At 45.3% G+C, this 20,346-nt stretch overlaps 1 long non-coding RNA gene across 1 annotated transcript in view; it reads left to right on the top strand.

Annotated features, from left to right (window-relative positions):
• Positions 1-19,704, top strand: part of LOC112545921 (uncharacterized) — a 33,368-nt gene extending 13,664 nt beyond the window's left edge. Inside the window, exons 2-3 of the long non-coding RNA XR_012903145.1 lie at positions 17,971-18,053; positions 19,184-19,704. This is a non-coding gene — a long non-coding RNA (uncharacterized LOC112545921). The remainder of the gene's footprint in view (positions 1-17,970; positions 18,054-19,183) is intronic.
• Positions 19,705-20,346: the final 642 nt, after the last annotated feature.

The raw sequence follows: 20,346 nt of genomic DNA on the forward strand, positions 1-20,346 counted from the left end.
ACTAAATCTACCTAATCTAAGGCCTCTATAGCAGTTTAGATCAAATTTAGCTGAATAAGATCGATTTTCTAAACAATGTGACCACACAGCCAAGCCTGTTGTATCAACCTTAAGGGCCACTGAAATTTATGTTAGCTACTCCTGATTTTGTGTGGAGTAACACTATCCTGACCTCGCATGATTGAGTTTATGGTAGTGTATGGTGTATGAAGGCACGGACTCCGGCCGGTGCAAGCACGAAATCATTTTATTGCAAGATTACAACTATCTTTATACCCTCTCAACTTCCTAAAAGTCCACATCCTGCTTTTCACAAACTGTGCTTTTTCACAGCCCCAACACAGCATTCTCGAAGGTTGTTGACTCGGGCAGATGTTGTTATTGTTGGCTCAGGACTCTTGATTACGCACGTTCCCGCTGACTCTCGGATTGTCCTCCAAGGTCTGCAGCTTTTCTTGGTTTTGTCCTTGGGATGCCCTGTCACGCGGCCAAAGCACTAAACTTGTTGATTCTCTACAGTAGTGTAGACACAGTGTTGGTGCAAGCTGAAGCTCTTGGCCTCCAGGAGGCATCTCACAGTTCCCCGCTCAGACCGCTCTAGCCAGAATTTACGCCTGTACTGCTCTCCAGGTGAACAGACAAAAGCCCCAGGAAAATTTTAATTAAATTTTCCACGTGGCCAGCGTTGGCACACCATGGCACATGAGGACAAGACTTTGACCAAACAGAGTACTTCTGCTCCCATGGGCTCCAGTTCCCAAGGGTGAAAAAGAGCTCCAGCATGGAGTGTCCCAGAGATCTTGGATCTCATTGAGATCCATTTTCTCCCAGCTCTGAACCAGCAAGTGGAACATGGACATTTACATGAAAATTGCAAGCTTTCTGGTGGCTAAAACCATTCCAGGGACACCCAGCAGTACCACGTCAAAATCCAGGAGCAGAGGCAGTCCTACAACAAGGTGAAGGAGACAGTGGACAGTCTGGTGCAGCACCTCACAGATGTGGCTTCTGCGAGGAGCTGGATGCCATTCTGGGGAGGAAACTTGACCAACTTCAGGAACCTAACCGTGGAGTCCAGCTAAGGCACTCCTGGTGTCAGTGCGGAGGACAGAGTGGTAGCAGAGTGGGAGTAGGAGAAGCATGAGGAGCATGACTAGCCAGCGATCAATGAGAGCCAATATCTGTTCATGATGCTGGAATCAGACACCCCTCCTCCAAGTATTTCTCCCAACTGGGCACCGACCTCGGGGAAGGAACTTCTGGTGAGTTCACAATTTTTTTCTTATTACAAGTGGGCTGAGACATTTGTGCTCTGTGCCTACACAGTGCAGGGGGCCCAGAACAGCTTGTTAATGTGTCTCCAGATGGAGCAAGAGTCTTGTCTGCACAGCTCCATGAGGCTCTCAGCAAGGAACTCTGTTCTTTCTCACAAGGTTTGGAGAGGTCAGCCTTAAACCGTCCTCCATGAATAGGACATCTTCCCACACCAAGCCACCAGTAAGTGGACTGGCATCACTGAACCACAAAGCATTGCAGCATGAGGCCCGGCCACATTCAGTCAGCATCTGCTCCCTATCACTTTGAGTGATTGAAAGACTGATGTGTCCTATGGCAACCTGGATGAAGGAGGGGGGGAACCTATAAACACTCTCCTTGGGAGGCCAAATGTGCTGGACTTACATCCCCACCTTCCTGCAGACTGAAAAGTAGCACTCTCCCCGTGAGTACATCTATACTGTAGCCTTTTTTGTGCAAAAACATATGCAAATGAGGCTAAGCATGGAATATCACCGCACCTCATTTGCATAATTAACAAGCACCCATTTTTGCGCAAGAGCCTTTGGCGCATAAAGGAGCCGTCTACATGGCTCCTTTTTGCGCAAAAACCCCTCTTGCGCAAGAGTCGTTCTTCCACATTTTTTTCCCAGAAAAATGGCTCTTTATTGTGGCCATAAACCAGGCCTCATGCTGCAATGCATGCAAGAGGGGGTTTTTATGCAAAAGCCTCTTGCGCAAAAATGGACACTCATTAATTATGTAAATGAGGCATGGCAATATTCCACGCTTAGCCTCATTTGCATATATTTTTGCGCAAAAAGTTTACAGTATAGATATAGCCCAGGAGGCTGCATGAGCTGGACACACACACACACACACACACACCTCTGTAGGCTGGGAAAGTAGCATTGTTCGGGAAAGCCACGTGTACCGGAAACAGTATGTGCTGGACACAGCAGGAAGCAACCCTCTCCAGTCTTCATCCCTCCCTTGTTCCCCACCCGCCTGTAAACTCCTGCCCTGACTGGCCCCTTATCATGCCTGCCTCTGAACCACATGTGTCCAGATGCTCTCCTGAGAATCCTGTACACCTGCTGTAAAGTGCCTGCTTTAAAGCAAACATTTGGCCTTGCACAGAACACATCTCCATTGTTTTTAGGTAGACCTTCAGTGTAGGCTAGTGGTCTCCAACCTTTTTAAGCACAAAATCACTATTTGAATTTAAGGATCTACCTCAAGCCCAAAAACCCTTGCCCAGCCGCCTTCCCTGTGGCCCTGCATCTACACTACCCCTTCTCCAAGGCCCCACCCTGCTCACTCTGTGATGATGGGGGACATGGAAAGGGAGAAAGGAACACCCTGACATCAGCACCCCTTTCTTCCACCCTGCACAGCAAGCAGGATGTTCCTGGGGGCAGTTCCAAGACAGCTGAAGACAGCCTCCCAGCCAAACCAGTCAGGATCACTTGTCAGAGGTTCCAGGATCTACCAGTAGATCCCAATCTACTGGTTGGTGACCACTGGTGTAGGCTAAGAGATTAGGGTTGGGATTACCACAATGTATCTACTGTAACATGCACCCTTGCAACATTTCATTTCAGCTGGGACTGCAAGCAAGCTCTCTGTGTGCTTCCCCATTGCAAGCTTTCAGAGGGCTATTGCCACACACTTCTGCAGGATCAGAAGAGTCTCATTTGGGTATTCTGGCACCTCAGGGCATGGAGAAGCCATTCTCAAAGTTCAAGAAAGTGGCTTTGCACATTTGGAAATGTTTCAGCCACTACTGATTGTCCCATCTCTGCATCACAATGTGGTCCCACCAGTCTGTACTTCTCTCATAGCACACCACTGGATCCACAGCATAGCTCAGAACGCAAAGCTGCCTATGGGACATCAATCTCTGGGTCAATGGCAGGTTCCTTAATGTGGACCCGCTACTTCAGACTGTATTTGATTCTTCCCCATGATAAGAACATGGACCTTCAACTTTGAAAAACTGGGTGTCCAGAAACTGACCATATTAGATCCAACATTGTAGCGAAAGAAAAAAGGACAATAGAACACCTGACTGATAATTCTATTACAAAGGTTTTGAACTATTTAGAAAATCTTTTTAACAAATACTTAACAGGATCAGTTTCACCTGATTAAAAATGATTTCCTGTCATGGTCACACATATGACTGGGTCATTTTGTGTGCTTGCATCTCCCTATATAGTCAGGTAAGTGGCTTAGCAGTCACACTCCCCATGGCGATGACTCAGTGCACTGCTTTTCCTGTTTTATTCTATGAAACACAATAATTTGATGTGACTAACACAGCTCATTTTGATGAGTCACAGAGCCAGGAAATGTACAGAAACTACAGTTTTCTAAAAAGTGCAGCCCAAATGCCTGCTAGAAAAACAAAGTTTAACAAAATGCTTCAACTTTTAAACAAAACAACTACCAAAAAAACCAAACAAACCCCAGGACCTTTCTGTGAACCAAGTTTCAGATTTTAGTGTCCAGCTGTTTGTAGTTGCTGTTGCAAGTAGTGTAGCTAGTTGGATTGATAGGAAAACCCGTAGCCTCTGTAGCGGTTACAGGTGCCCTTGGTTCAGTCAGGCCATTTGGGCTGACATTTTCCAACCTTCCCAAGGGATTTTAGATGCCCAAAGTTTAACACAAATTGGATGACCAAATCCCCTCAGTAGCTTTGAAAATCTCAAACTTGTGGTAATTTCCCCCCAAGGGATCAGATTGTTTAAATTGGTTCTGGAAAGTGATAATTAGAATCATCCCTTTCCATCTCCCTTCCTCACATTCATGGACCCTACAAACGAGAGACGGCGTTAGATTCCACCCCAGACTTCATGGTTGAGATGGTGCACAGAATCAGAGTATCTCCAGACAGCCTTTCCATTGCCTCATAACTTCCTTGGTCAAAGCAGCACAGTCTTTTCCATTACTAGGTGGACTTTCTGCCTAGGTGGCCCTCTGGCAAGATTGAACTTGTTGAATTTAGGCAAATAACATTATGAAGTTTATTCTTTCTGCTAAAAAAGGGAACGAGACAGACAAAGGTGACAAAAATGTCATTCCACACTGTACAGCTAGGGAACTAGGACACAGCAAGCTTGAGGAAATTGCCCAAGGTTTGTAGAAGAACTGGGCATTGAATCAAAAACATTCAAGCCTCACTCTAGTGCTATCAACATAAGATCATTCAGCTTCTATGACCTGTCTTGCTTATATACATGGTTATTGATGCCGTGTCCTGAAGTGTTTCTATACAATAGAATAAACCCCATCTAAATACCAGATAACAATATTTAGAATATTTCACACATCAGGATGTCTTCATGAAGAATTCTTTAATTTTTATTTTGCTAAGCTGTTATAGCCAGGGAAAAGTGCTGCCGAAGTATTTGTTCTGGCTCCCTCCACAAGCTATTGGAAGCACCCTCTGACCATAATATTATCACCTTTCCCCTTAGAGTGATTGCCAATGAAATACTCTACTGACCAATGAAAAATTAGAATAATAGAATAATAGGACTGGAAGGGACCTCGAGAGGTCATCGAGTCCAGCCCCCCGCCCTCAAGGCAGAACCAAGCTCCGTCTACACCATCCCTGACAGATGGCTATCTAACCTGTTCTTAAATATCTCCAGAGAGGGAGATTCCACCATCTCCCTTGGCAATTTATTCCAATATTTGACCACCCTGACAGGTAGGAATTTTTTCCTAATGTCCAATCTAAACCTCCCCTGCTGCACTTTAAGCCCATTACTCCTTGTCCTGTCCTCAGAAACCAAGAGGAACAAATTTTCTCCTTCCTCCTTGTGATACCCTTTTAGATATTTGAAAACCGCTATCATGTCCCCCCTTAATCTTCTTTTTTCCAAACTAAACAAGCCCAGTTCATGAAGCCTGGCTTCATAGGTCATGTTCTCTAAACCTTTAATCATTCTTGTCGCTCTTCTCTGTACCCTTTCCAATTTCTCCACATCTTTCTTGAAATGTGGCGCCCAGAACTGGACACAGTACTCCAGCTGAGGCCTAACTAGTGCAGAGTAGAGCGGCAGAATGACTTCACGAGTTTTGCTTACAACACACCTGTTGATACAACCTAGAATCATATTTGCTTTTTTTGCAACAGCATCACACTGTTGACTCATATTCAACTTGTGGTCCACTATGACCCCTAGATCCCTTTCCGCCATGCTCCTTCCTAGACAGTCGCTTCCCATCTTGTATGTATGGAACTGATTGTTCCTTCCTAAGTGGAGCACTTTGCATTTCTCTTTATTAAACCTCATCCTGTTTACCTCTGACCATTTCTCTAACTTGCTAAGGTCATTTTGAATTATGTCCCTATCCTCCAAAGAAGTTGCAACCCCACCCAGTTTGGTATCATCTGCAAACTTAATAAGTGTACTCTCTATCCCAATATCTATATCATTGATGAAGATATTGAACAGTACGGGTCCCAAAACAGACACTTGAGGAACTCCACTTGTTATCCCTTTCCAGCAGGATTTAGAACCGTTAACAACAACTCTCTGACTACGGTTATCCAGCCAATTATGCACCCACCTTATCGTGGCCCTATCTAAGTTATATTTGCCTAGTTTATCAATAAGAATATCATGCGAGACCATATCAAATGCCTTACTAAAGTCTAGGTATATGACATCCACCACTTCTCCCTTATCCACAAGGCTCGTTATCCTATCAAAGAAAGCTATCAGATTAGTTTGGCATGACTTGTTCTTCACAAACCCATGCTGGCTATTCCCTATCACTTTATTACCTTCCAAGTGTTTGCATATGATTTCCTTAATTACCTGCTCCATTATCTTCCCTGGGACAGACGTTGAACTGACCGGTCTGTAGTTTCCTGGGTTGTTCTTATTCCCCTTTTTATAGATGGGCACAATATTTGCCCTTTTCCAGTCTTCTGGAATCTCCCCTGTCTGCCATGATTTTTCAAAAATCATAGCTAAAGGCTCAGATACCTCCTCTATCAGCTCCTTGAGTATCCTGGGATGCATTTCATCAGGACCTGGTGACTTGCTGACATCTAACTTTCCTAAGTGATTTTTAACTTGTTCTTTGTGTATCCTATCTTCTAACCCAATTCTTCTGACCCAATCATCAGCCCCTCAAAGAAGATACCAACAGGAGCATTATTGTCTTATTCTTTCTTTAGTGAGATGAGGAGGGTATATAAAGAGCTTTCTTAATAGCCCATAAGCACTACCTTAAAGAGCTACATACATTTTTGTTTTCATTCTCCCCCCACAGGCAAAAGGCTCTCTTTCCATCCCTTGGATAGGCCAAAAGGGGAGCTGAGAAAACTGCCCAAGAGCTCAAACATATCTTCTACATGGGGAACAGGCCAAACTCTGGAGCAGATTCTAGAGGGAACCGAGCTCTGAGCAGAGCTTTGGATGGCTATTCTCTATAGTGCCTGTACTACTCCAGCTGCAGCAGATCAACTGTGATTGAGGATTTGACCGGGGGGACAGGCTATAGAAAATGCTCATCAGTGTGGTCTTCTAACTTTATGAAGTCAATGGCACAGATGAGTCAAGCAAACCTCAAAATATTGCATGCATTATGTTTCTTTTTTACTAAAAATATGTTACTTATTTCAAAATAATGAGAAGCATGATTTTTAAAGGAAATGGCAGCCAACAAAGTGTATGAGGCAAAACTTTCTAATAAATGAGATTTACTATGGAAAAACATCCAATAATTGCATTTTCAGGGGAAAGGTCATTGGTACTTAGAAAGAGGTTAATAGAACAATATTAATCGCTTTCTACAGTGCGAGAGAGATAGATGCAGTATTAATATGAATGAAAAATAGGAATAAGGATGCTCCCTGTTACCAAAGTTAGGCTAAAATTCGAAAGGTCAAATTCTTCCCACATGTGCCCCAAAATAAGGAATTAAACAGTATAAACTGTTATCAAAGTCTTTTCAATAAATGAATTTCACTGAAAATAGCAGAAATAAAATGATCAAAAATTTTAGCCTTAAGCTAACAATTAGAAGCAATGCTCAATCTGTATGTTTCTGGGAAGCTTGTAAAGGAAAATTGCTGATGATAAAACTCAATATGACTCTATTACTGAACTTCTACTGAGAGAACTTCAGCAGTTCTATCTGGCTAATACTCCAGACCAATTTTCTTAAACAGTGGAAAATGACCATAGATAAAAATAATGGGCAATGTACATTAATACTAATGATACATTGCTTTTCATCAAGAAGTCTGCAAGGGTATGTCTACACTTGCACCCTAGTTCGAACTAGGGATGCAAATGTAGGCATTCAAAATAGTCAGTGAAGCAGGGATTTAAATATCCCACGCTTCATTAGCATGATCTCGCCGGCGCGTTACTCCGCTCAACAGCTGTTTCAAAAGTGAAAGTGCGCGCCAGGACATGTTAGTTCAAACCAAGTCCTGGACAGCCGTTGCTCTGCTCCTGGCTTGCCTACCTTTTAGAGGGAAACAAAGTTTTTGCTCTGGTTGCCCTGCTTCCTCGGACACCACAGCAGTTTATTTTCAGGTTTGGTTTTTTGCTTTGCACTGTGTTTTTGGCCATGGAGCCTGAGCGACTCCTGGGCAGGCGATGGCCCCACACTGTGATGATGGAAGTTCTGCTGCATCTTCATGAGATCATCATGACGTTTGCGGCAGAGCTGGATTCAGAGCCCAGCTTTGAGCCCCTCAGGCTGCAGCCCTACTGCCCTTGCTCCCGAATTTATTCCTGGAGAGGCGAGATTGGAGGCTGGACACCAGTTCTGACTGGTGGGACTGGCTTGTTATGCAACAGCAGGACGACAACCAGTGGCTCCGAAACCTCCAGATGTGGAAGTCCACCTTCCAGGAGCTTTGTGCCTGGCTTGCCCCTGCCCTACAACAACAGGACACCCACTTGTGGGCCCCCTGGAGAAGAGCGTCTGTGGGATATCAGTTTGGTGTAGGGAGGTCTACAAAAATGCTTATTAACCACTGGCTTGTACATTTGTAACCTATTAGCATGTTTTAACTTCAGGGCTAAGCAGGATCTAACTAGCAATTCTAGCCTGAATAGTCACCTTTCATAACTATGTTCAGGAACTTCAGGGGGTAGCTGAGTTAGTCTGTTACAGAAAAAAAAAACAAATGGTCTGGTAGCACTTTATAGACTAACGAAACATGTTTAATTAGTCTATAAAGTGCTACCGGACCATTTGTTGTTTTTTCATGACTGTCTAAACCTCTTTCATATCACCCCTTCTTCATCTCTTTCATAAAATGAACAGTCTCCGTGCTTTTAATTTCTCCTCATATGGGAGTTGATCCAAGTACTAATCAGTGCTTAATTTGGGCCAGGGCTTGCCAGGGTTGAGCTCTGGCACCTCTAGGGTTTGGCTTGCTGCATCAGTTTCACGAGGAGTAACGGTAGTTCGGACTAGGAAGCGTAGTCCGAACTACCTAGTCCGTGCCACGTGTAGCCGTGTGGCACGGAGTCCGCACTAGCGGACATTTAAAAATGGCGGCGCCCGGCTTTATGCAAATGAAGCCCGGGAAATTCAAATCCCAGGCTTCATTTGCAACTCTGGTTGCCTACATTACCACCCTAGTTCGAACTAGGGTGGTAGTGTAGACATACTCTTAGTGCTCTCTGAAGTAGTACTGTGTCAAATAATGAGCCACATGTTAGTTCATTTTAGGATCACCTCCCCTCTCCCCAATAATGCACATTGCTACATGATGTAGACAAGCCCTTTTGTCTCCCTGATATTTTCCCTGTTGAATTTATTGACAAATAATTTAGTTTTCAAATGATGGCATTTCTCAAACATCTTACTACTGCAGCTCTGAAAACTGCTTCTTGCACAGTCAGTACCAAAATTTGCTTATGTTTCAGATTCGATGGTATTATATGATTTCCTTGGCAAAGAGAAGGACACAAAGGAACAATAGGCATTGCATATTTTTCAGAAAGAAGCTATTTTAAGTTTTTAATTCTGAATAAAAGGACTTACACAATTTAATCACAATTTTCAGAAAGTGTTATCATTGTCCGTCTGCTATGTACATTGGACAAACATCTCAGACACTTCGCCAAAGGATTAATGCCCACAAAACAGATATCAGACAAGATCACAAAGAGAAAACAGTTTCTTGCCATTTTAACCAGAAAGGACACTCTCTCAATGACTTGACCACCTGCATTCTGCTACAAAGACCTTTTACATCTGCACTTGAAAGGGAATCCTCTGAACTGTCATTCATGTTAAAATTCGACACTTGCCAACAAAGACTTAACAAACATTTGAACTATCTCACCCATTACCAAGACAGTTTCCCCAATTATCACCTCTAATACCATTAACTCACAAACATCCCTACCTCTAATATCATCAATTCACAGACACTTACCTTCCTTCCTTCCCCCCCCCCCCCCCGCATCCCCCTCCTGTTCTGCAATGTGATTTGTCCTTTTCATATTTGTTCATTTTTTTTAATTGTATCCTTTGGTATATATGGTCGTGACTACTTTCTTCCACTATTTGATCTGAGGAAGTGGGTCTGGCCCATGAAAGCTCATCATCTAATAAACCATCTTGTTAGTCTTTAAAGTGCTACATTGTCCTGCATTTATCATTGTCAGTAAGTCATAACTCTTAAAATGTGGTGCAATGAGGATTTTTTAAATTTTCTTTTATGAACTGCAGAGGTGGAAGGGTGTCAAACTTCATGCTTGAGACAACATGCTTAACTATGTAAAGTAATCACCTCTTCAAATTAACCACACATAGGTACATAGCTACAATCAGAACCCTGGGTCTACTAGTCTTACATCTAAAAAAAGATTGAGAGGAATTGGGGGCCATATAATAGTCATAGATAAAAGTCTGTGTTTTGGATCTACCACTCAAGCTGAAATATCTCTGCAAGCTGTTGTCTATGAAATAAGCCTTAAGGGCTTTCGAACAGGTGAACATCAATAAAGGACATATGTGTAAACATGTCCACATAGCGTATCCAATCCTGGTCCTTCAAAGATTTAATGACAAAAAAATCAGTTAATAACAATGGGTACGTCTACGCTACAATGTTAATTCGAACTAACTTAGTTCGAATTAGTTAATTCGAACTAAGCTAATTTGAACTAATGCATCTAGAACTAAAAACTAGTTCGAATTAGCGTTTTGCTAATTCAAACTAGCGCGTCCACATTAAGTGGACCCTGAACCTGGCTTAAGGATGGCCGGAAGCAGTGCCGGCAGGGCATCAGAGGAGGACTTAGAGCGTGGAGATGCTGTCTCAGGCTAGCCGAGGGCTGTGCTTAAAGGGTCCCGATCCCCACCCCGGACAGACAGTTCTCAGGGTTCCCCGCTTGCAAAGCAGTCCTGGCTTGGAGTGCCCTGAGTGCCCACACTGGGCACATCACAGCACTCACCCATCAGCCCGGCTGCACTTGCAGCAGGCTGCCATCTAGGGAGAGGGGGCAATTGGGGGGCTGCAGGAGAGCTTCCACCCCCAGAAGCCCGCAGAGCCAACCCAGTCCTCCCCATCGGGGGCTCGTGCCCCATTCCTCCCTCACCTCCTTCCACTTACCCTTCCCTAGCCCCTCTTCTTGATGTACAAAATAAAGATAACGTTTCTTCCAAAATGGAATCTGTCTTTATTGAACAAAACTGGGGGAGACTGGGAAAAGGAGGTGGGAGAGGGGAAGAGAGAGGATGGGAGAGGGGAGGGCAACTAAAATGATCAGGGGTTGGGAACAGGTCCCATATGAAGAGAGGCTAAAGAGACTGGGACTTTTCAGCTTAGAAAAGAGGAGACGGAGGGGGGACAGGATAGAGGTCTCTAAAAGCATGAGTGGGGTGGAGAGGGTGCATACAGAAAAGTTCTTCATTAGTTCCCATAAAGAAGGACTAGAGGACACCAAAGGAAAGGAATGGGTAGCAGGCTTCAAACTAGTAACAGAAAGTTGTTCTTCACAAAGCAAAGAGTCAACCTGTGGAACTCCTTGCTGCAGGAGGCTGTGAAGGCTACAACTAGAACAGAGTTTAAAGGGAAGTGAGATCAAGTCATGGAGGTTGGGTCCATGGAGTGGTATTAGCCAGGGGGTAGGAGTTGTGTCCCTGCCCAAGGTTTGTGGAAGGCTGGAGAGGGATGGCACGAGACAAATAGCTTGGTCACTGTCTTTGGTCCATCCCCTCCAGGGTCCCTAGGGTTGGCCGCTGTCGGCAGACAGGCTACTGGGCTAGTTGGACATTTGGTCTGACCCAAGACGGCCATTGTAAGCTCAGGGCTCAGGGTCGGGGGTGTCAGTGGACCCCCTTGATTCTCTTGCACACCTGCTCCTGGGTGGCCAGGCTGGCAGCTATCCTGCCCAAACCGGCCACTTTCCTGTGCCTCGTGCGGAGATCGTGGACGAGGTCCACGATGTCCGCACTAGCCCAGGCGGGTGCCCGCCTCTTGTGGTCCTGGGCAAGCTCCCGGGAGCCGCCAGCCTTGTCCCGGGAAGAGGGAGAGGACTGGGGGGCATCAGGTGGGTGGCTCGATCCGTGCCAGGTTTAGGGTCTGCTGGCTGGGTGCTGGCAGGCTTGCACCTGGCACGGGCACCGTAGCCAGACCGTGCCCCTTTAAGAGGTCCGGGGCCGGGAGGGGGGCAGTAGAGTTTCCCTGGTGTTGGCCAGAGTGGCCACCAGGGAAACCTGGAGAGGGCTAGCCTCCCACTAGTTCGAATTAAGGGGCTACATATCCCTTAATTCGAACTAGCTAGTTCGAACTAGGCTTAATCCTCGTGGAATGAGGATTACCTAGTTCGAACTAAGCGCTCCGTTAGTTCGAATTAAATTCGAACTAACTGAGCGCTAGTGTAGCACCTATGAAAGTTCGAACTAACGTCCGTTAGTTCGAACTAACTTTGTAGTGTAGACATACCCAATGAGAGCAGGAATGGGCCAAGAATTACCATCAGAACTATCCAGATTAAGAGAATTCAGTGCAATTCAACTGTTTGAAAAGTTTGAAGGGATAGTAACAAGCCATTTTTTATCTAATGGGAAACAAAGAGTGATTAGGCAAAACTCATCATTGCAATTTAGGGCATTTTTAATGACTGAACTCAAGAATAAAGCTAAGCAAAATTTCAAACGTTTTTAAAACAAAAGAAGCATATTTGAGCAAACCAAAACATTTCACAAATTTATGTTGACTTCACCTAATCAGTCCAATAAAAAAGAATTCCAAACTATTTCAATGTTTTGTTTTGTCATTTTCAAATAAAAAATTTCAATTTGAAATAACTTTTCAGTTTCAATTTTACTCCAATTTTATTTTTAAAATAGGTTAAAAAACTCAAACTAAGCTTTTTTTATTATTATTTTTACAGCTTGCCTCCCAAAAAATGAATGTCTTTTGTTTCTGGTCAAGCCAAAATTAATGGTATTCAATCTGTTGTGTTTGTTTGTTTGGCCAGCAAATAAAATATATAAGTTAATTCTACTCTACTCCAGGACAATTTGGGTAATTCAGAGTAATTTCATTATACCTGAACAATTAGCTAGCAATTTTCAGGAGAAAATATGAGTCCTAATTCAATCTCTGGTCTTCTCTTTGGGTAGTCCAACTAAATACTTCCTCTTGCTTAGGGCTTTTAATAATTCCATATTCAAGCCTGTAGGAGGCAATTAATCATAGCTATAAGACAAATGCCTTCCCTGTACAGGCAGTCCCCGGGTTACGTACAAGATAGGGACTGTAGGTTTGTTCTTAAGTTGAATCTGTATGTAAGTCGGAACTGGCGTCAGCCGCTGCTGAAACTGATCAGTTTCAACAGCGGCTGAATCTGGACGCCAGTTCTGACTTACATATGGATTCAACTTAAGAAACCCAGGCGTCCCCAAGTCAGCTGCTGCTGAAACTGATCAGCGGCTGATTCCAGGAAGCCCAGGGCAGAGCAACACTGTCTCAGGCTTCCTGTAGTCAGCCCCTGGTCAGTTTCAGCAGCGGCTGACTTGGGGACGCCTGGGGCAGAGCAGCTGGGGTGCTGCTGGGTTGCTCCAGTAGCGCCGCTCCTCGGCACTAGTGGAGCAACCCAGCAGCACCCCAGCTGCTCTGCCCCAGGCGTCCTGATTCAGCCACTGCTGAAACTGACCAGCAGCGGCTGAATCAGGACACCTGGGGCAGAGCAGCTGGGGTGCTGCCGGGTTGGTACAGTAGCGCCGAGTAGCGGCGCTGCGGGACCAACCCGGCAGCGCCCCAGCTGCTCTACCCCAGACGTAGGCAAGAAAAGCCTGGTCTGCTGGGGGGAGAGGGGGGGACCGCCCACGTCCTCCACGGCTTTGCTCCGGCTCCCTGGTCTGCTGACCAGGGAGACGGGAAGCAAAGCCTTGGAGCACGCCCGCAGCGGTACAGCCCAGGCGCGCCCGGGCTGTCCCGCTGCGGGCGTGCTCCGCGGCTTTGCTCCCGGTCTCCCTGCAGACCAGAAAGACGGGGAGCAGCTTTTCTCGCCCCGGAGGATGGGGGCGGCGGGACTGCAGCGCATCTGGGTGTCCCGCCGCTTCAGTCCTCCGGGGCGAGAAAAGCCCCGTTCGTAACTGCGGATCCGACATAAGTCGGATCCGCGTAACTCGGGGACTGCCTGTATTGCTGTTTCTCTATTTATAACCCCTGTCCTTTACAGTTAGAATAGCTTGCTTCCTTCCTCCCCCACCCCTTTTTCAGTGAGAGACAGGATTATGGACTAGAAATCCTAGTGGGGGGGGGTCTCAGCATTGAGGGTGTGGCAGCTGTTCACAATGAAATCCAATAATAGAGTTAGGTCAATGCTGAGAACGTGTTTGGAAAATCCTATCCTAGGATTCAAATTCTCTGTTTATGCATCGCATGGGTGCACAGGGCAGGATAATATTCCTCACCTTGCTAGCCAATCTGCATTTACCCTGACTGAAAAGATAACCTCAAAAAATAGTTCTGTTTCATGTCCATTCTGTCGTTGATCTGAGGCAGCCAATCGTGATGCAGACATTTGTCCACTAGGAATCAGCTGAAAATGCCAACTCATTTCTCTTAGGCCACTAAACAGAAATCAAGCATTAGCCATTTTTTACATAGGTTGATTTCAAAGGGTACGTCTACACTACAGCGCTAGTTCGAACTAACTTAGTTCGAATTAGTTAATTCGAACTAAGCTAGTTCGAACTAACGCATCTAGAACTAAAAACTAGTTCGAACTAGCGTTTTGCTAGTTCGAACTAGCAAGTCCACATTGAGTGGACTCTGAACAGGGCTTAAGGATGGCCGGAAGCAGTGCCGGCAGGGCATAAAAGGAGGACTTAGAGCATGGAGATGCTGTCTCAGGCTAGCCGAGGGCTGCGCTTAAAGGGTCCCGACCCCCACCCCGGACACACAGTTCTAAGGGGTGCCCCGCTTGCAAAGAAGTTCTGGCTTGGAGTGCCCTGAGTGCCCACACTGGGCACATCACACCACTCGGCCATCAGCCCAGCTGCACTTGCCGCAGGCTGCCATCTGGGGAGAGGGAGTAATTGGGGGGCTGCAGGAGAGCTTCCACCCCCAGAAGCCCGCAGAGCCAGCCCAGTCCTCCCCATCGGGGGCTCGTGCCCCATTCCTCCCTCACCTCCTTCCACTTACCCTTCCTTAGCCCCCCTTCTTATTGATGTACAAAATAAAGATAACGTTTCTTCCAACATTGACTCTGTCTTTATTGAAAAAAAACTGGGGGAGACTGGGAAAAGGAGGTGGGAGAGGGGAAGAGAAAGGCTGGGAGAGGGGAGGGCAACTAACATGATCAGGGGTTGGGAACAGGTCCCAGATGAAGAGAGGCTACAGAGACTGGGACTGTTCAACTTAGAAAAGAGGAGACGGAGGGGGACAGGATAGAGGTCTCTAAAAGCAGGGGTTGGGTGGAGAGGGTGCATTCAGAAAAGTTCTTCCTGAGTTCCCATAAAGAAGGACTAGAGGACACCAAAGGAAAGGAATGGGTAGCAGGCTACAAACTAGTAAGAGAAAGTTGTTCTTCTTGACAAAGCAAATAGTTAACCTGTGGAACTCCTTGCTGCAGGAGGCTGTGAAGGCTAGAACTAGAACAGAGTTTAAAGGGAAGTGAGATCAAGTCATGGAGGTTGGGTCCATGGAGTCCTATTAGCCAGAGGGTAGGAGTGGTGTCCCTGCCCAAAGTTTGTGGAAGGCTGGAGAGGGATGGCACGAGACAAATGGCTTGGTCACTGTCTTCGGTCCATCCCCTCCAGGGTCCCTAGGGTTGGCCGCTGTTGGCAGACAGGCTACTGGGCTAGATGGACCTTTGGTCTGACCCAGTACGGCCATTGTAAGCTCAGGGCTCAGTGTCGGGGGTCTCAGTGGACCCCCTTGATTTTCATGCACACCTGCTCCTGGGTGGCCAGGCTGGCAGCTCTCCTGCCCTAGACGGCCACTTTCCTGTGCCTAGTGCGGAGATCGTGGACGAGGTCCACGATGTCCGCACTAGCCCAGGAAGGTGCCCGCCTCTTGCGGTCCAGGGCAAACTCCCGGGAGCCGCCAGCCTGGTCCCGGCAAGAGGGGGTGGGCTGGGGGGCATCGGGTGGGTGGCTCTGTGCCGTGCCAGGTGCAGGGTCTGCTAGCTGGGTGCTGGCAGGCTTGCACCTGGCACGGGCACCGTAGCCAGCCCGTGCCCCTTTAAGGGGTCCGGGGCCGGGAGGGGGGCATAGAGTTTCCCTGGTGTTGGCCAGAGTGGCCACCAGGGAAACCTGGGGAGGGCTAGCCTCCCACTAGTTCGAACTAAAGGGCTACACAGCCCTTAGTTCGAACTAGCTAGTTCGAACTAGGCGTTAGTCCTCGTAAAATGAGGTTTACCTAGTTCGAACTAAGCGCTCCGCTAGTTCGATTCAAATTCGAACTAGCGGAGCGCTAGTGTAGCACCTATTAAAGTTAGTTCGAACTAACGTCCGTTAGTTCGAACTAACTTTGTAGTGTAGACATACCCAAATTGATTCTCTATATTCTTTGTATAACAGTACAAATCCCTTGAGATATCTAGCCCTACCATTCCCAGGCTTCCCTCAAAATATTGTACACCATACTACATTTCTCAGTGTATGGGTGTTTGGTGGCTTCATTTGGAAAGATGGGCCCAAACCAAAATTCTGGATTTGAACATCCCTGATTTTGGGAAAGCTTTGTAGCTCATCCAGACTTTGTAGCTCATCCTTATCCTTGTGGATCTAAAGCAGAACTCCACAAACCAATGCCCCCCACACTCTGAAAAGGTTTCACACTCAGATTTGAAGGTTGTGTCAAGGGTCATCCTTAATTTTCCTTGGGGTCTGTAAATAAAGAGAATTGGGAGCACTACATGTGCTTTTCTAGTTAGGCTTTTCTAGTTAGGCTTAATGCAGTTGTGATTTTATATTTGTTTTTCTTATTTTGAGGTGTTTCCAATTCATTGCAATCTTGAGCATGAATATTTTTCCATATATTTTTTAATACATTTAGTTTACACAACTGGGAATGGAACTGATCTAGTATGTGTGAAAATATTTTTCATGAAGTAATCCTTAAGGCTATCTAGCATGAATCTACTTCTAGACAAAGACAGCTAGGGAAGCAAACTGTTCATTTTCCATAATATGACCTGTAAAATTATTCCATCTTATGTGCTTCTCTCAACTTTACTATCACACAATCCACTTTCAAAAGGTTGTTTTGATCTTTTGGCCAATCACTGGATTTACCAGTGTGTCCTGTCTCTCTATCTGTTAACAAAAAATAGTTTTGAGACAACCAAAACACTTCTATCCAGGGCTATGTCTAGACTGCAGGCTTCTTTCGAAAGAGGCTCTTTCGAAAGCATCTTTCGAAAGAGCCTCTTTCGAAAGATCGCGTCTAGACTGCAGGCGGATCTTTCGAAAGAGCAATCCGCTTTTTCGAAAGAGAGCACCCAGCGAGTCTGGATGCTCTCTTTCGAGGAAGCCCTATTTACATTGAAGAACGCCTTCTTTTGAAAGAGGAACTTTCGAAAGAAGGCATTCTTCCTCGTGAAACGAGGTTTACCGCCATCGAAAGAAAAGCCACGTTCTTTCGAAATAATTTCGAAAGAACGCGGCTTGAGTCTGGACGCAGGGGAAGTTTTTTCGGGAAAAGGCTACTTTTCCCGAAAAAAACCCTGAGTCTGGACACAGCCCAGTAGAAAAGAAATTTTAAAAAGTTTTAATCAACCTGAAATTATTCTTAACTCAAATTAGAATTAAATGTTTTGAATCAACACGAACACCTTTTTCCATGGATTTTTTTGATTTGTGTATCGTTATTTGTTCAACTGTAAGTGTAAGTTCATCAGGGCAGGGGCTGTTTTTATTTGTGTCTTGTACAAGTACATTGTACATGAGTAAAAGTGGTCAGCTAGGTACCATAATGGGACAGGGCACACAATTTGTAAAATAGGCTCTAGGACTGATGACTCAAGGGCATGGTTGTGGAATACAGAACCTATTCCCACTAGGCTGCCAGTTCAAATCCAGTCCTGCTAGGCAGAAGATATTACCATAGAAGCAGTTCAGAGTCTTATGAGAAAGGAGTTTTTTTATCTCAATACAGTTTGCAATGGATGTTCCTATTGCATAACCACCATATTTAATGCAACTAACTGACATGTTTGTTTGCCATTTCACTAGACTGACTTGGGATGGGAACTGATGAACCCTTTCACCCTTAAATGTGTTCTTTCCAGCCTGAAGCTGAGGACACTGTGAAGGAGGTGTGTGCTGTTACACATGCTATTTGTATATTTTTTTAACACTGGAGTTATCACAGGGGTGAAACAATTCAAACCCCTCCATAGGAGATTTTTTTTCTTTAGCTGCTGAAGAGATTGTATGTCACCATAATGATCAGATTGTATCCATCATAAAGTAGGAGTGTAATCAGAGTATTAAATGTGATGGGGTAGACAAGTGTAGCAAAAACAACAGAAGTTGTCAATGAAATATCTTCAGATGAAATATTTGGAAACATTATAAAGAGTTATGTAACATCTCATATTTTAGCAGGTTAAAAAGATTGGAAATATTTATCTTACACTAGTATGATAGGTTTTATTTTAAAATATAGGTTGTACCTCCCTTAACCGGGACTTCCTGGTCTGGCAATATCAGTGGTCTGACATGGACCATGGATCTTCCTGCACCACAGAACCCAGGATGGAGGTCTGGCGTAGGGGCAGGAGCACTGTAAGAGGCACTGGTGACTCAGCTGGGAGCCCAAAGTGTGTGGGTGGGGGGGGGGGGGAGGGAGGAGGATGGATGAATGTCATGGCAGGGAGTTCTGGTCCCAGCAGAGCTCCCTGGCCCCTCCCTGGCCGGGGAGCTCCAAATGCAGCAGCAGCCAGGAAGCTCTGGCCCCAGCCCCAGCCCCAGCTGCAGAGTTCCATCCAGGCTGTGGAGAACTGGCCTCATCCCTCCACCCTGGCCTCAGAGCCAGGCAGCTGTGGAGCTCTGGCCATGGCTCTCCGGCCCTGGCAGCAGCAGGGCTGGGGAGAGCTCCAGGGGGCTGAGGCAGCAGTGGGGGAAGGCTGGAGCCATAGCCCAGTAGAAGCATAGCAATGAGAGGAGGGACCTTCACTGTTCCAGGAAATCCCCTCATCGGGGCCAGTCAGGTCCCCAGGGCGCGGGACCAACTCGGTCCAACCTGTATAAAAATGTATTGAAGTATTTAAATGGCATGTCAAATGTAAACCTTCCCATGCTCTGACATTTCAAAAATATCATTTGGAGTCACCCGTCATTTTTACCTAATAGAATTGTTCACATTAGATTATTAATGGTAAGGCTCAGATGCAGAAATCACAGTGGATTTGTAATTTTTAATTCTTTTCTCTTTAATTTCCAGAATATCAGTCTGCCCCCAACTGGTTACATCGCTGCCATAGGAGGCTGAAAGGGAGAGAATATTGAACCTCTAAACTCTGCCGGTCCTCAGATGTTGCTTATAATGTGCATGCAAAGTATCAAAAGCTGTACAGTGCAACGTAGGTGCTAACGCCATTCTCAGTTCTTATGCAAGTACATACTGCACCTGCTTCATTATTGTACTAATAGCAAAAGAAGAATGAAATAGTTTTCAGAAAACAGAGCTCATTGACTATTGATGCAGTGCATTACAATAAATGAGCTATAGATCATCAATCCTACTGTAATTTTTGTCCTGCATCAGATAAACTGAAAAATGGAAAATTAATAATGATTCTTGTTGTGAGACTCCAGAAAGTTGCACACATCAGTTAGGGAGGATTTCTTTATGCATACTTATCTATCTGTTTATTGCTCTTTGTCATTAGAGAATTTTAGTCTATATTCCTGCAGATGGCATATAATGATCTACATGACTTTTACTTTCTTTTTCAGGTATAATTCCACCCTATTCCTTGTCTCTTTGGGCATGTCTACACAGCAGAACCAAAGTCGAATTAAGATATGCAACTTCAGCTACGTCAATTGCATAGCTGAAGTCAAAATAGCTTAATTCGGCTTTTGGCACTGCCTACACAGCAGGAAGTCAAAGGAAGAGCACTCTTCCTTCGACTTCCCTTACTCCTCATAAAACGAGGGTTATAGGAGTTGGAGTAAGAAGTCTGCTATCTCATCACTATTTTGAAATAAAGGCTTACTGTGAAGATGTGCATTTTGTAATTTTGAAATAACGTCAGTTATTACAAAATAATGCTACTGTGTAGACATGCCTGTAGAGAGAAAAGAATGGAAAGCAAAAGAGAATCTAAAGAGGTAGAAATGGAGAAAGAGAAAATATTTATCTTCAGAGTCAAAAACTTTCACCCATAGGCTTCTCCCCAGCCTCTCCTATCATGACTTGCCTTCTGATTCAGCAGAATAGATTAAGATATCTTCGAGTCCATTTAACTTACTTTCTAGTCTGTGTATTACTTTTTCAGATGAAGCTGCTTCTGTGACATCATCAATCCACTCCCTCTTTAACAGCCCTGACGCATCCTTTCAGTTTCTTAGTTTGTTTTTTGACATCACCAGATTAAAGGG

Source organism: Pelodiscus sinensis, chromosome 4 (assembly GCF_049634645.1).
Source record: "Pelodiscus sinensis isolate JC-2024 chromosome 4, ASM4963464v1, whole genome shotgun sequence".
Taxonomy (NCBI): Eukaryota; Metazoa; Chordata; order Testudines; family Trionychidae; genus Pelodiscus; species Pelodiscus sinensis.